This window comes from Cupressus sempervirens, chromosome 10 (genome assembly GCF_028749045.1).
Source record: "Cupressus sempervirens isolate cs-2001-9-10 chromosome 10, ASM2874904v1, whole genome shotgun sequence".
Classification (NCBI taxonomy): domain Eukaryota; kingdom Viridiplantae; phylum Streptophyta; class Pinopsida; order Cupressales; family Cupressaceae; genus Cupressus; species Cupressus sempervirens.
The window spans coordinates 133,008,022-133,022,397 of NC_143127.1; positions in this window are offsets into that span (position 1 = coordinate 133,008,022).

Genomic DNA, 14,376 nt, shown 5'->3' on the forward strand with positions numbered 1-14,376 from the left:
ACCAAAAGTCATGATTGATTTTGAAGTTGGTGGTAGCAAAAGCAATTCCTTGAATGATGAATCTAATCTTTCAAATCTCCTATAACCACTTTCATTGATCCCTAGGTTTGATAAATGCAAAGGGATATTCCACTACCATCGGTTGATCCCTTTGTTCTATCAAAGATTAAATGACCATCAATCTTGACCTCTTAGAGTTTTATTTGGTGAAGTAACGATCCTCTCATATATGGATTTACACAATAGTTAAACCTTTTTAGTTTTGCATTGATTATTCTCTAAAGATTTGATTGTAGTGGTTGATTTTTATCTTATAAAGGAAGTTATCCAAGTTATGTTGGCACTATAAAGGTGAATATTGTACTCTTTTTTAGGGTTATATCTTCTTTTTTTCCCCTAGTATTGCCTTGTCATGCTACTATAAATTCCCTCTATACCTTTGAGTTATATTACTTTTTGCCTTATCTCTTTCAACCATTGTCATATTGTGCAAGCTTGCCAACCTCTCTTCAACATACTATGAATATTTATAATCTACACTTTCTATATCTCTTTAGCCAGTGAATGATAAGAAGTGAAGCAAGTTTCCTCGTGTCAATTATGTCGTTGTCTAATCTTTATGTTGTCCACAAATTAAAGCAAGTTTTTTTATATCTTGATTAAAGAAAGTTTTTGTATATCTTTGGATTGTCATAATAATAGTACTATGCATGTATGGGCAAAGACTGGTCTAAACATCCTATTTTGGTGCATCACCTCTTTAGAATAGATTAGGTAGTTTCTTTCATGTATTCCTTCTCCCTTTTTTCTTCAAGAATAATTTAACTGCATCCTAATAGTAGAGGAAGCTAACCTTCTCTAGAGGCTCAGCCTCATAGTTCATGTCCCACAACTTGGAGGTTGTTTCCATATTTCATGAGGTTATCCTTGGGTAAGACTTTGGACAAGGGTCCAACCTTTTATGATAATAGTCTTCTTTTTTGTCTTCTTAACCACCTTAGAATCCAAAATCTTCTCCAATTGTAATGGTTGGCTAGGTGGCAAGTCTTTGATCCCTTCTGCCTATACATTATCAGTATCCTACACAAAATCACTTGTCCATGTATCACCTTTGAAAAGGGTGAGATCACAAACATTAAAGATAGGAGAAATAGAGATGGTTGGTGGTAATGAGATTCCATATGTGTTTTCCCCAAATTTATGTAATATCTAACAAGTAATCTTTCTCATTTGCAACTTGGTGTGTCCCCTGGGCAGTCTTTCTTTTTTTAGGTTATCCCACACTTGATCTTTTTCTTTGAAAGAAATAGGTATTTTCTTCTTGTATATGTTTTCTTTGTAACTTAGAGTATTATAATTTAAAGCATCTTTTAATTAATCATGAATCTACTTGATCCATGCTAAGTGCACTAACTTTGAAGTCATTTGGTAAATCTCTTAGTTCCATCATTTCTCTAGGATGATGTCCATAGTTTACTCGGAATGGTGTCTTCCCTATTAACCTATTTACTGATTCATTAAATTAAAATTCTTCTTGAGGGAGGATAGCATCCCATGTATATCCATGTTTTTTGGTTAGACACCTTAGAAGGTTGCCTAAAGATCTCTTCATTACTTTAGTTTTCCCATCTATTTGTGGATGGTAGGTAGATATGAAAGATAGATTTGTGCCCAAACTTTTTCCATAGGGTCCTCCAAAATTGACCTTGGAATTTTATATCTTTGTCTAAGATAATGGATGTTGGAAATCCATAAATATTGACCACTTACTTGAAAAATAGGTTAGTAATATGTGAAGAAACATTAGAGCTTTTGCAAGGAACAAAATGAACCATTTTACTAAATCTATCTACAATAACAAAAATGCTATCAAAACCTTGTCTTGTTCTTGAGAGACCCAAAAAAAAATCCATACTCACACTATCTCATGGCTTTGGTGGAATTGATAATGGCTGGTATAGAACTTGGTTTCTTTTGACTCCCTTGGATCTTTGGGAAATTGTAGAAGTTTCAACAAACTATGTGACATCAGTATGTAGTTTTGGCCAGTGGTAGTCTCCCCTTAGGAGTTTGAGAGTCTTGTCAATCCCAAAGTGTCCTCCTAATTTGCCACAATGATTCTCTATGATCATATTTTCCCTCATGGAGCATCTTTTAATGCAACATTTTCCTCCTTTAAACAAGAAGCCATTCTAAAATAATATTAAGAATATGTAGTGTTATAGGCATCAGATATAGTAGAAAAAACCTTATGGATGTCACCAAAATCTAGATCATCTTTGTATAAGTGTTTAATGGAATCAATGCCCACACTTTGCACTTATATTTCTTCCACCAAGGTGACTCTCCTACTAAGATCATCTGATACTTCTTTGCATTGCCTTTCTTGTGCTTAATAGAGAATGTGAAAGCTTGGAGTTTCTCAACCCACTTCATGTGTTTGCAACTCAACTTGTACTAGTTGTTTAGGAATCTTAGTGCATTATTGTTTATATAGACAATGAATTCCTTTGGAATAAAGTAGTGCCTCCATTTCTTGAGATCCTAAACCATAGCATATAGTTCTAGGCCATATGTACTATATTTCTTCTTGGCATCATTGAGTTTTTTAGAGAAGAAGGCCATCGGTCTTCCCTCTTGACTGAGGACTTCTCCTATGGCAAGGTTCCTAGCATCAATCTCCACTATGAACAATTTTTTGAAGGTAGGTAGTGTCAATATTGGATGTTGTGCTGCTATACCCTTTAAATACTCAAATTCTTCACCTTCTTGTGTTATACATTGAAACTTTGTCTTCTTACCTCCTTTAATGGTATCCAATAAAGGTGCACAAATATTACTAAAGTTTTTGAAAAAATTTCTATAGAATGTTTCCAATCCATGGAAGCTCTTGAATTTTACTTTTATCTTATGTATTGGCTAATTATGATAGCCTCTACCTTTTTAGGATCCATTTTCAAAGTGTTTTTTGAGATGACAAAGCCCAATAATGTCAATTATGTTTGTATAAATACACATTTTTCAAGGTTGATTGCTAACTTCTTTTCATGTATACTTTAAAGGACTTGTTACAAATGCTTCATAAACTCTTCCTTTGTTCTGATGAAGATCATTATGTCATCTAGAGAGACCATTAAAAAATTACGTATAAAGTCATGAAGCACTTCATTAATCAGCCTCATGAAGGTTCTATAGGCATTGTTTAGACCAAATGGCATGACAAGCCATTCATATAATCCTTAAATGGTTTAAATTTTTATTTTTGACTCATCTATAGGCCTAATCCAAATATAATGATACCATTATTTAAGTTCTATTTAGAAAAGTAGCATGCTCTTCCAAGTTGGTCTAGTAGATCTTCAATCTTGAGTATAGGGAACCTACACCTTACAGTTATTTTGTTTATTTCCCTAGAGTTAGTGCAAAGTCTCCACTTCCATATTTTTTAGGGCCTAATATAGTAGGGACTATATAAGGGCTAAGAATCTTTTGTATGACTTATTTTTCCAACAAATCATTGATCTGTTTGGACACCTCTACATTTTGATCAAGGGTGAGTTTGTATGCAGCCTTGTTGGGGAGAGAAGAAATTGGTATGAAATCTATCTAAGATGAGATGTACCTCAATGGTGGGAGTTCATCAAGTGTGTCTCCTACAAAGTATTCCTTTGTACTTGTGCAGTAGACCATCTACTTTCTTAGGTACCTCTTTAGTGTCTACTTTCATCTTAGGTTTGAGAACTAGGGCATACCCTATTTATGAGTCTTGGATGGTATTCATCATTTCTTATTCTCCTACCATACTGACTAAATTCTATTTACATTTTTCTTGCTGAGGGTTAGGATTAGGGAGAAGGTTGTACTTATACCATCATTACTAATTTGGTACTTGTTTGTGACACCATCATGTTTGTCCTTAAGGTAATTCTTTCATGGACACCCTAGAAAAAGGTGACAAATATTCATGTCTAAAATATCACAAAGGACTCTATCCTTGTAGTCTTTTATTAAAAAATCCACCCAATCCTATTCATTTATAATGGTTTGTTGTCCTTTTGTCAACCAAGATACATGGGATGGATTTGCGTGGTGTATTTTCTCTAGATTTAGTTTATCTACCATTTCTTTAGATGCAACATTTTGAATAGAACCAAAATCAATAACTACCTTGCATACCTTTCCATGGCTTTTGTAGCTAGTCCTAAAGAGACTCTTTCTTTAAGGAGGCTCTAGTAGCATGGACACTTGAATCAATGTCCTATTCATCATGAGAGTATCCCCTTCTTCACCAGCATAGTCTCTTACACTTTAATCATCATCTTCTTCTTAGATAATATTTTTTCTTCTCTCTCCTTGGTTATTTTTCTTCTTAGGACATTTGTTTTTATAGTGGCCCATCTAGTTATTATTGTAGCATTTGATCTACCCATTGTTTCTTCCACCATTTCTAGTTCTACCATTACCTCTCCTTTCTTTATATCCACATCTTGAACTACTTTCTCCTTGAGTATTCTCCTTGTTTTAATCTCATTGTGGTCTATTTCTTTATGTTCCTTTACCTCCATAGTTTCCTCTTCCTCTATCATTATTATTTTTATTTCTACCAATTTGTTCATTCCTTCTTTTGAACTTCTCTTCAACCTTGAGTGTTAATTGATAGAACTAGTCGACTTTGTTAGGACTTGTCAAACTTAGTTCATTTTGAATGGAAATCCTTAACTTCCTTGCATGTATGTAGCAAGTTTCACATTTTTAGGCCCAAGATGTTTAGACTTCATTATTAACTTATGAAATTATTTAGTATAGGTAGAGATGTCCATCTCTTTCTTCCTCAAACTCATTCTCTTCTTATGAAGTTGAACTTCATAGTCCTCAAGGACACAGGTCTCTTTGAGTAGGGTCACCATCTTCTTCCATGTGGTGACTAGATTTTTGTTACTCTTCACCCTACCATCTTGAGTGAACTTTCACCATGTGATTTTAGATCCTTTGTGCCTTGACTTGGAAATCTTCACCCTTTAGTTCTTAGGGATTTCTTCATAGTCAAAGAAATTGGTTAGGGCATCTACCTAATCCATTATAGCCTCTGGGTCATCTTCCCATTGTATGTAGGAAAATCAAGCTTAGCATCCATGGTTCTCATTTCCATAGATTTTAAATTCCTCACAAATATCATCTAGTTAGCATGACATTCTTATTCCTCCTACTCAAGGAGTTCTTCATCACTCCCTTGTCTAACTTATTTAGAGTTTTCACCACTTCTATTTTCAAGATCTTCCTTAAGCTTTTCCATCTCTTGCCTCATCAGCTACATCTCCATGTTCCTTCTCTCATCATCCCACAATTTATGGTCTCTAAGGTATTTCACCATCTCTGCATTGTTCATCCTTTTAGATAACCCTTCTTCATCTTCTCCTTCGATGGTGTTAATAGATCTCTTACCCTAAGAGATCTTAGGTCTTTATGATGCCACTTTATGTAGAGCTCTCCCTTACATAGGAAACTAGGTTGTGGCATAGCCTTATGGCTTCTTTAGTTACCCCTAAGATGGAGTCAATAGAGGGCTCTATGCCTTTTTATGAACTGTACTCACAAACATGAACTAGGTACTCAAAATTGCACAACTAGGTCTCTGGATATGATTGAATTGAGAACCTATGTGTTAAAAGGGGAATGGAAAGGTTCTTGAACATTCAACAAACTCAACTTGATGGGTCAAAAAAACCTAACTTATGCCCAATAACTTCAAATATAAAAATTGGCTTTTAGGCCTAGGAGCTCCAATTAGCCCTACCAAAGAGCAATGAGAACTTGGTTTGAAATTACTCCAAGAAACCCAAAAAACAAAGTTAATATTCAAAAAACCTTTTGGAAGATTCTTTTAGTTCCAAGGCTTCAAACTCCCAACTAATTAGATGCCCACCAAACCAAAAATACAATAATTAGCCCTATTAGGACTAAGTGATTGGGTTTGTTAAGGAAGTACAAATTGGGAAATTGATAAGACTTAGCTATTAATTGAGAAACCAAGAGGGATCTATTAGATATCACACTTCACCATTAGAAAGGTTTTATCCATCTCCTAAGTTCCTCTAGCATTTTAATACTTGTTGTCTTGAACCAAACATATAGAGATGTTTGGACTAGGGTTAGTTTGCAAAATTAGATAACTTATTCCTAATTTCTCATCCTTCTAGGGTCTTATAGTAGACCATCCTAACTTGTATTTTCCTAAGTGGATTGAGATTTCCATAGTGGAAATACAAGGGTTGGTTTGCAAAATTAGATAACTTATTCCCAGTCTCTCATCCTTCTAGGGTCTTATAGTAGACCCTCCTAACTTGTATTTTCCTACGTGGATTGAGATTTCCATAGTGGAAATGCAAGTTGCAGAATTTTTTCCAAAACTTGTCACTGAAACAAGGGTTTTGAAGCACTTGAGGAAGAATGTTAAATATCTTTTGATGTAGATTACTTCAATCCTTAAAACCACTTACATTCTTCACCTAAGACATTGAAGATTTGGGTTCAAACAATCATTTGTTTTTTTCAATCCATACCATTCTATACACTCATGTGTTACACCAAATTATAAGGTAAAATGGGAGACTTTATTAATTTTAAATTACAAAAGTAATTTTTCTCTATCTTCCACCTTCTTGAAAGGGCTATTTTAAGATACTTCCCAACTAATCCAACCAATTTTCAAAGGTTTTTATTGTTGGTGAGTGGTTAAGTGAAATTTGTTAAATGTAATTAGAAATTATCAAGCCTTTATCAAGTAGTTAGTGATAACTGAGCTCACTCGAGCATCGAACACAAATTCTCATATGTGTTGAGCATTTAATGAGAATAGGGTTTGGAGATAGAATTGATCGAGTTGGGTTAGTTAAAAAATGGATTCTTTCAGTTAACCAAGTACACATGTTTAGAAGCCTAAGAACACTTCTACCCTATCAGACAACTAAGATGTGCCTAATGACCATAGTAAAAAACCCATGGTTTACAAAACACCAATGGTGACTAGGACTTACAAGTAGGCTTATTTGTAATGAAAAACTACTTCTAAAACTTATTAAAGACTCTTAGGCATGAATTCCCTTAAGTGAAACTATGAAGAGCTTATTGTAGTGGATGCTCTAGAGAGTAGAGGAATAGGTGCTCCTGCACCAAATTGTCTTGGAGACATCTTACAAGATTTTGGAAAATCCTTCACAATAAGTCAACCAAATCCAACCTTCAATCAGATAATCCTCACCCCAAGTCCTTGTGTAAATTGCCTCATCTTTGAAAATCTATCCACACACTCAAGGAAACCTTCACTCAGATACCATCTAATGTAGTGCAAGGAAGAATAATCATCAAAGGAGATGTGCTAGCCCCCAGCAAATAACTACATAGTGGAAATAGAATAATAATTCAAGATCTGATATCAATTGATAATACTTTATTAAATAATTGATTACATGCAATGTGTCAGGTTGTAAGGTCTTCCCAATTATGACAAAAAATAATAGCAATTACAATAACAATTCTACAAGATCTAACTCCAAATACTAGCTAGTCTTGATCCACACTCTAATAGACACCTCCAAGGAAGAGAAAAAATTGAGCTCATAAGCCCACCAAGTAATCTCCTTATTTTCCAAGTTGTACTTACTAACTCTTCTCAAAGTTTTTTACTCTACCATATCCTCTTCTCCAAGAAAGATGATATGAATAAAGAGTCCACAAGACCCCTAACTTATACCCAGCTAAGCCACACATCGGCCTAGTTTGTTACAAATTAAATAAGCCCTAGAATTTAATGCACATTTAAACCACTAGTTGGCTTACATAAAAAATTAAATACAACCAAATTAAATACCAAGGTCAGCTCAAACTAGAAATAAAACATAGACAACTTAGGAAAAATAGAATCCATGACATAACTATACACTAGAAAATTACTACATAGTATCAAAAAATCCACTAGAAATAACTAAGCTCCTCCATTGATTGAACACCAATATTTTTCAAGTCCTCCATAAGTAATTGAATCCCTTTATGTATCGAGCTACTCAGTCAAGACTACTACCAAGCATAATTGAGCTTTGAAGTATAAACTAAGATCACAATGTTTGCCAAGTACGTTCAATGACTAAGTACCACTAGGATATGAACAAGTAAAGCTACTCCAAATGAGCACCTTAGTTAACACTACAACTAGAAACTACTCAATAATGACTGAGCCACACCTCTTTCTTTGACCGATTCATCAAAGTCCAAGATCAAAACACGCCAATCTGTAGGATTTTCAACAAGTTTAGGATGCTCCTACATCAACCTATGACTATTGAATAGATTAAAAAGGAAAAGGATCACAACATAATGATGATTGATGTAGCTTCCTCTCTCAACTATTCACAATATGATGAAGATAAAGATTTTCTTACTATATTTGAAATGTGGGAAAAGCTATAGAATTTCTATGGGATTGGTAAAAATGTGCAAAGAGCCAAGGTAGAAAGTTTAAGAGGCAATTTTGATCAAATGAAAATGAAAGAAGGTTAAAAAATTGCTCGATACAATGAAAAAATCAAAGAAGGTGTAAGTACAATCAAAGTTATAGCAGGAACAATAATTGATGAGACACTGATCAAAAAGGTACTAAGAACCCTTCTTCCTATATGGAAATAGAGTTTCAACAATTCAAGAGATGAGATGCAATCCAAAAAATAATACAACCTTGGATGTACTTGTGGGAAGGTTGACTATTTTTGAAATGGATAACTTTGATAACTCTGCTCCTAATCCTATCAAATTTGAGTTTACATTCAAAGCCAAACTAACTCTTGGAAAAGAAGGAGAAAACTCAAAAGGCATATAGGTTGATCGTGAAGAAGATGATGAAATAAATGAAGACCCTGAATTCATTGAAGCCCTACTTCCAAAATGATTATCAAAAGGGAAAGGAAAATTTAGAGTGATTTGTCTCTCATGTGAAGAGGTTGCTCATATTGTTGCAAGATGTCCAAGGAAGGAAGATAAAGATGAGAAAAGGAATAATAGGTTGAAAATAAAAATAAAAAGATTCAAGAACTACAAGGACTAGAAAGACAAATGTAAAAAAGTTATTTTACATTGCTAAAGCTTTTGATAGTGATGATAACGAAGAAGTAGTTTATATTGTTATTAAGGATGAATGTAAAATGAGGAAAATGAAAAGATAGCATTTATTTCTCGTGTAAGAAAAAATGATACATGGATCATAGGTAGTGGTTGTTCTCATCACATGAATGGTGAGAAAACTAAGTTTGAATTTTTAGAACAATATGATGGTGGAATTGTTAGGTTTGAAAACAATGAACCATGTTATGTAAAAGGAAAAAGATTCACAACATTAACTGAAGGAATCCAATGTGAAAAAATCTACTAGGTTGAAGGATTAATACATAATCTACTCAATGTGGTACAACTAGAAAATATAGGATATAAGGTAGAGTTCATGAATGATAAGGCTAAACTATTGGATGGTAAAGGAAACCTAGTTGGGAGTGACATTTAGTCAAAAGGAAATATTTTCTACCTATATCTTACCCAAATTACATTTTTATTGGCTCAAATAGAAGAAAGTTGGAAATGGTACAAAAGGATGTGTCATGTTAACTTTGATAACCTAGTTACCATAAGAAGGAACAAAAGAGTAAGAGGTAAAAAAAACCTAAAGAAACTTGAGATGGACATGTGAAAATAATGTCAAATAAGAAAGATGAGTAAAAAATGTTTTTGAATTAATTCTTTTAATTCTAAATAAGTTTTGGAACTAGATCATATATATCTTTTTAGATAAATAGGCATAAAAAGCTACCATGGAGACATATATTTCATTCTTTTTTTTTAATGACTATTCTACAATAATGAGTGTAATATTTTTAAAAGAGAAATTTTATTCTTTTCAAAAGTTCAAAAGATATTTGGCTATTTTTGACAAAGAAATAGGAAATAATTTGAAATATTTGAGATCAAATAGAGGAGCTAAATTCATCTCAAATGAATTCAATGAATTATGCAATGAACGAGGAATCAAGAGGTGGGTGTAAACAACTAGAACTCCAAAGAAAAAATGGTATAATACAAAGAATGAATAGATCCATCATGGAATGTGCAATAACACTAATGACTAAGAAAAAGGTTGCACCAAAATTTTGGAGAGAAGCAATCAGCACAATAGTTCATACACTAAACTGAGTTCAACAGAAGAAAGGTACAAACAAAACACCTTATAAATTGTGGTATGGATAAAATCCTAATATTTGTTATCTCAAAACATTTGGAAGTGTTGTGATGTGGAGCCTAATTAGACTTACAGGTTTATTTGGCATGGTTTTCTCTCAATATTATTTCAATGGGGATTCAGGGGTAGTGCCTCGAAGATGGGGTCAAGGGCTAGTGCTATTTTCCTATTGGACAACTTATTCTAGCCCTAATTGTGTAAGTGATAAAAAGATTGTATATAAGGCTTAGGGTTAGGGATTTCATAATGTAATAGTGATATTCTAGCTTCTTGTAGTAGTATTGAGTTTTAAGGGATTGTAAATTGTAATCATTGGATAATAATAATATTGGACTTACTGCTGGTGGACATAGCCTAGGATTGGGTGAACCACATTAAATCTTGGTGTCTTTTGTTCTCTTTTATGCAATCTACTATTTTGTAGTATTAATTATATTTGCATGTAATTGTTATTTTTATTCGAGGTTAATCCTAACAATTGGTATTAGAGCCGGATGGTCATCATTTTTTTAAGCTAGACCATCGCCATTTTTTTAATCATTTTTTTTTTAGTGATCCTTTGCAGGAAGGTCTCATAGTTGAGTGGGAGTCTCAAGATTGAGAGGGAGCAATGGAATACAACAATAAGTTGAGGGTTGACAATTTAATGGGAAAAAATTTTAGTTATGGAAGATACAAATGGAGGACTATCTTTATCAAAAGGACTTATGAAAGCCATTGAAAGGAAAAAAAAGAAAAAAAAAGAAACAAAGAACTATGACAGATGAGGACTAGGAGATTTTATATAGAAAGGCACTTGGAAGAATTTAATTATGATTGGCACCATCAGTGACATTTAACATTACAAAAGAAAAGATGACAAAAGAGTTGATGCAAACACTAGTAAAACTATATGAAAAGCCCTCTGCTTCAAACAAGGTATTTCTCATGAAGTGTTTATTTAATATGAAGATGACAGAAGGTGGATCTATTGCAAATCATTTAAATGAGTTTAATATTTTTACTAGTTAGTTATCTTTTGTGGGTATTAATTTTGATGAAGAAATTAGGGCTCTCTTAATTTTTTATTCTTTGCTTGAAAGCTAGAATGGCTTGGTAATGGTTGTAATTAATTTTGTTTCTAGATCTAATACCCTAAAATTTGATGATGTGATCAGTGCTATTTTGAGTGAGAAAATCCATAGGAAAACATTAGGTGGATCTACATCAAGAAATATTTGAATGCACATAGAAGAGGTAGAATGACTAAGAGAGGAAATAATTATGAAAATCATGGGAAATCAAGAGGAAAGTCAAAGGGGAAGAGGTCTCAATCTAGAGGATCGAGATATTGTTGGTACTATGGTAAAGTAAGGCATAAGAAGAAATATTATTGGACTTGAAAGAACAATGAAGGAGATAAGATAGAAGGGAACAATGAGAAAAATGTGGTAAGTAACAAATACAAAGAGGATTCTTTGCTTCTCTCTTTAGAAAGTATTGATGATTCATGGGTTTTATATTCTAGCGCTTAATTTCCTAGTACACCTCATAGAAGTTATTTTATTGATTATGTCAAAGGGGATTTTTGGCTTTTTTTTTGGGGGACAATGAACCCTATGAGATTGTTGGAAAGGGAAAAGTTAAGATTAAGTTACATAATTGAAATCATTGGCTACTACATGAGGTAAGACATGTTCCAAGGCTGAGCAAGAATTTAATTTCACTAGGGAAACTCAGTGATGAGGGTTGTGTAGTTACTTTTAATGATAAAAATTGGAAGGTTTCAAAAGGTTCCCCTGTAGTAGAAAAATGTGTGAAATTAGCCACCTTATAGATCTTTTAACAAGTCATATTGTTCCTTCTACTTTGATTGTTTTAGATAAAAATGAATGTTTAGGAATAGTTGTTGCAGTTGAGAAGGGAAAACAAATAGGTGCTATAGATTCTAATACAAAACTATGGCACAATAGACCAGGTAACATGAGTGGGAAAGGTATGAAAGTACTTCATTAAAAGAAAGTTTTACCAAGTCTAAAGTGTGTTAATATGGATTTTTGTGAAATTTGTGTTTATGGGAAAGAAAAGAGAGTTAGTTTTGTGAAGACTAGGAAGGAAAAGAAAAGTGAGGGATTAGAGCTTGTGCATACAAATGTATGGGGACTAGCTCAGGTATCTTCCCTTGGTGGATCTCATGATTATATTACATTTACTAACGATGCAACTAAAAAAGTATGGGTTTATTTTCTTAGATGTAAATATGATGTATTTCAAACCTTTAAGAAATGGATATGCTTGGTTGAAAATGAGACTGGAAAGAAATTAAAATGTGTCAAACCAAATAATAGTGGTGAGCATTACAATCATGAATTTGAAGATTATTTCTTCACTAATGGAATTCATAGATAAAAACCTATTCCAAGGACTCCATAGGAAAATGGAGCGGTTGAATGCATGAACATGACTATAATGGAGCATGCAAGAAGCATGAGGTTGCATGCAGGGTTTCCCTTAAACATGTGGGTAGAGGCTATCAATACTAATGTATATTTTATTAATAGAGGTCCCTCTACTCCTTTGGTCTATGGTATTCTAGAGGAAGCATGGACTAGTAAGAAGGTGAGTTATTTTTTTCTCAAAACCTTTGATTGTGAGCATGTGCTCATATAGATTTTTAGAATAGAATCAAGCTAGAAGCTAAGTCAAAGAAATGTATATTTGTTTGATATGGCATTGATGAATTTGGTTATAGGCTTTGGAATTTTTAAAATCATAAAATTGTAAGAAATAGGGATGTCATATTCAACGTGAAAGTATTGTACAAAGATCTATTGTAGCCACATGAGAAGAAAGAAGATAATTATGTAGTGTTGGATGATATTCCAAAAGCTAATATTCCAATAATTCCTCATCATCTACAACAACAAATACCACACACCCTAGTAAATGTTAGATGGTCAACAAGGCTAAGTACACCTTCAAAAATATTTTTTCCTTCCTTGTATTCTATTTTAATTAATGATATTGGTGAATGTGAATGTTATGATGAAGTTGTGGAGGTGGATACAAAGATTCAATGGGAATTTACAATGAAAGAAGAAATAGACTCTTTGTTGAAAAATAAGACATGGGATTTATGCAAGTTGGCTATAAGTAGAAAGGCTTTACATAATAAATGAGTTTACAAGTTTAAAATAAAAGGATAGAGGTAAGAAAAATTTAAAGCCAAGTTAGTTATAAAAGGATTTACACAGAAAAAAGGGATTGATTTTGGTGAGATATTCTCTCATGTTATTAAAATGACTTCTATTCACACTGTTTTAACTATGGTGGATACTAAAGATTTGCATTTGTAGTAGCTTGATGTTAAAACAACCTTCCTTAATGGTGATTTGGATGAAGAGATATATATGGCACAACCACATGGATTTGAGGTCAAAGATAAGGAGAAATTAATGTGTAGATTGAAGAAAAATTTGTATGGCTTAAAGCAAGCACCTCAGCAATGGTATCTGAAATTTGAAAGGTTTATGCATGAGTATGGATATAACAGGTATCACTTAGATTATTATGTTTATTTTAAGAGGCTTGGTGATGATAGCTACATTATTTTATGTTTATATGTTGATGATATGTTTGTAGCTGGGTCTAACATGGATCAAATTATGGAGTTGAAATGCCAATTAGAACATTCATTTTCTATGAAGGATTTGGAGGCAACAAAACAAATCCTTGGAATGAAGATTTATAGAGATAGAAAGAGTAGGAAATTGACATTATCTCAGGATGATTATATTGTGAAGGTGTTGCAACATTTATCTATCGAGAATACTAAAGCTGTCAACATACCTTTACCTAGTCATTTGAATTTGACTAAGGAGATGAGTCCCTAGACACAACAAGAGGAGGATAATATGTATAAGGTACCTTATGCTTCAGCTATAAAAAGCTTGATGTATGCTATGGTATGTACAAGGTTAGATATTACACATGTAGTGGGAGTTGTTAGTAGGAATATGAGTCATCTAGAAATTGAGCACTAGAATGAAATTAAATAGATTCTTAGATATCTAAGAGGAACATCTAGTAAGTCTCTACATTTTGGGGGCTCTACTACTAAT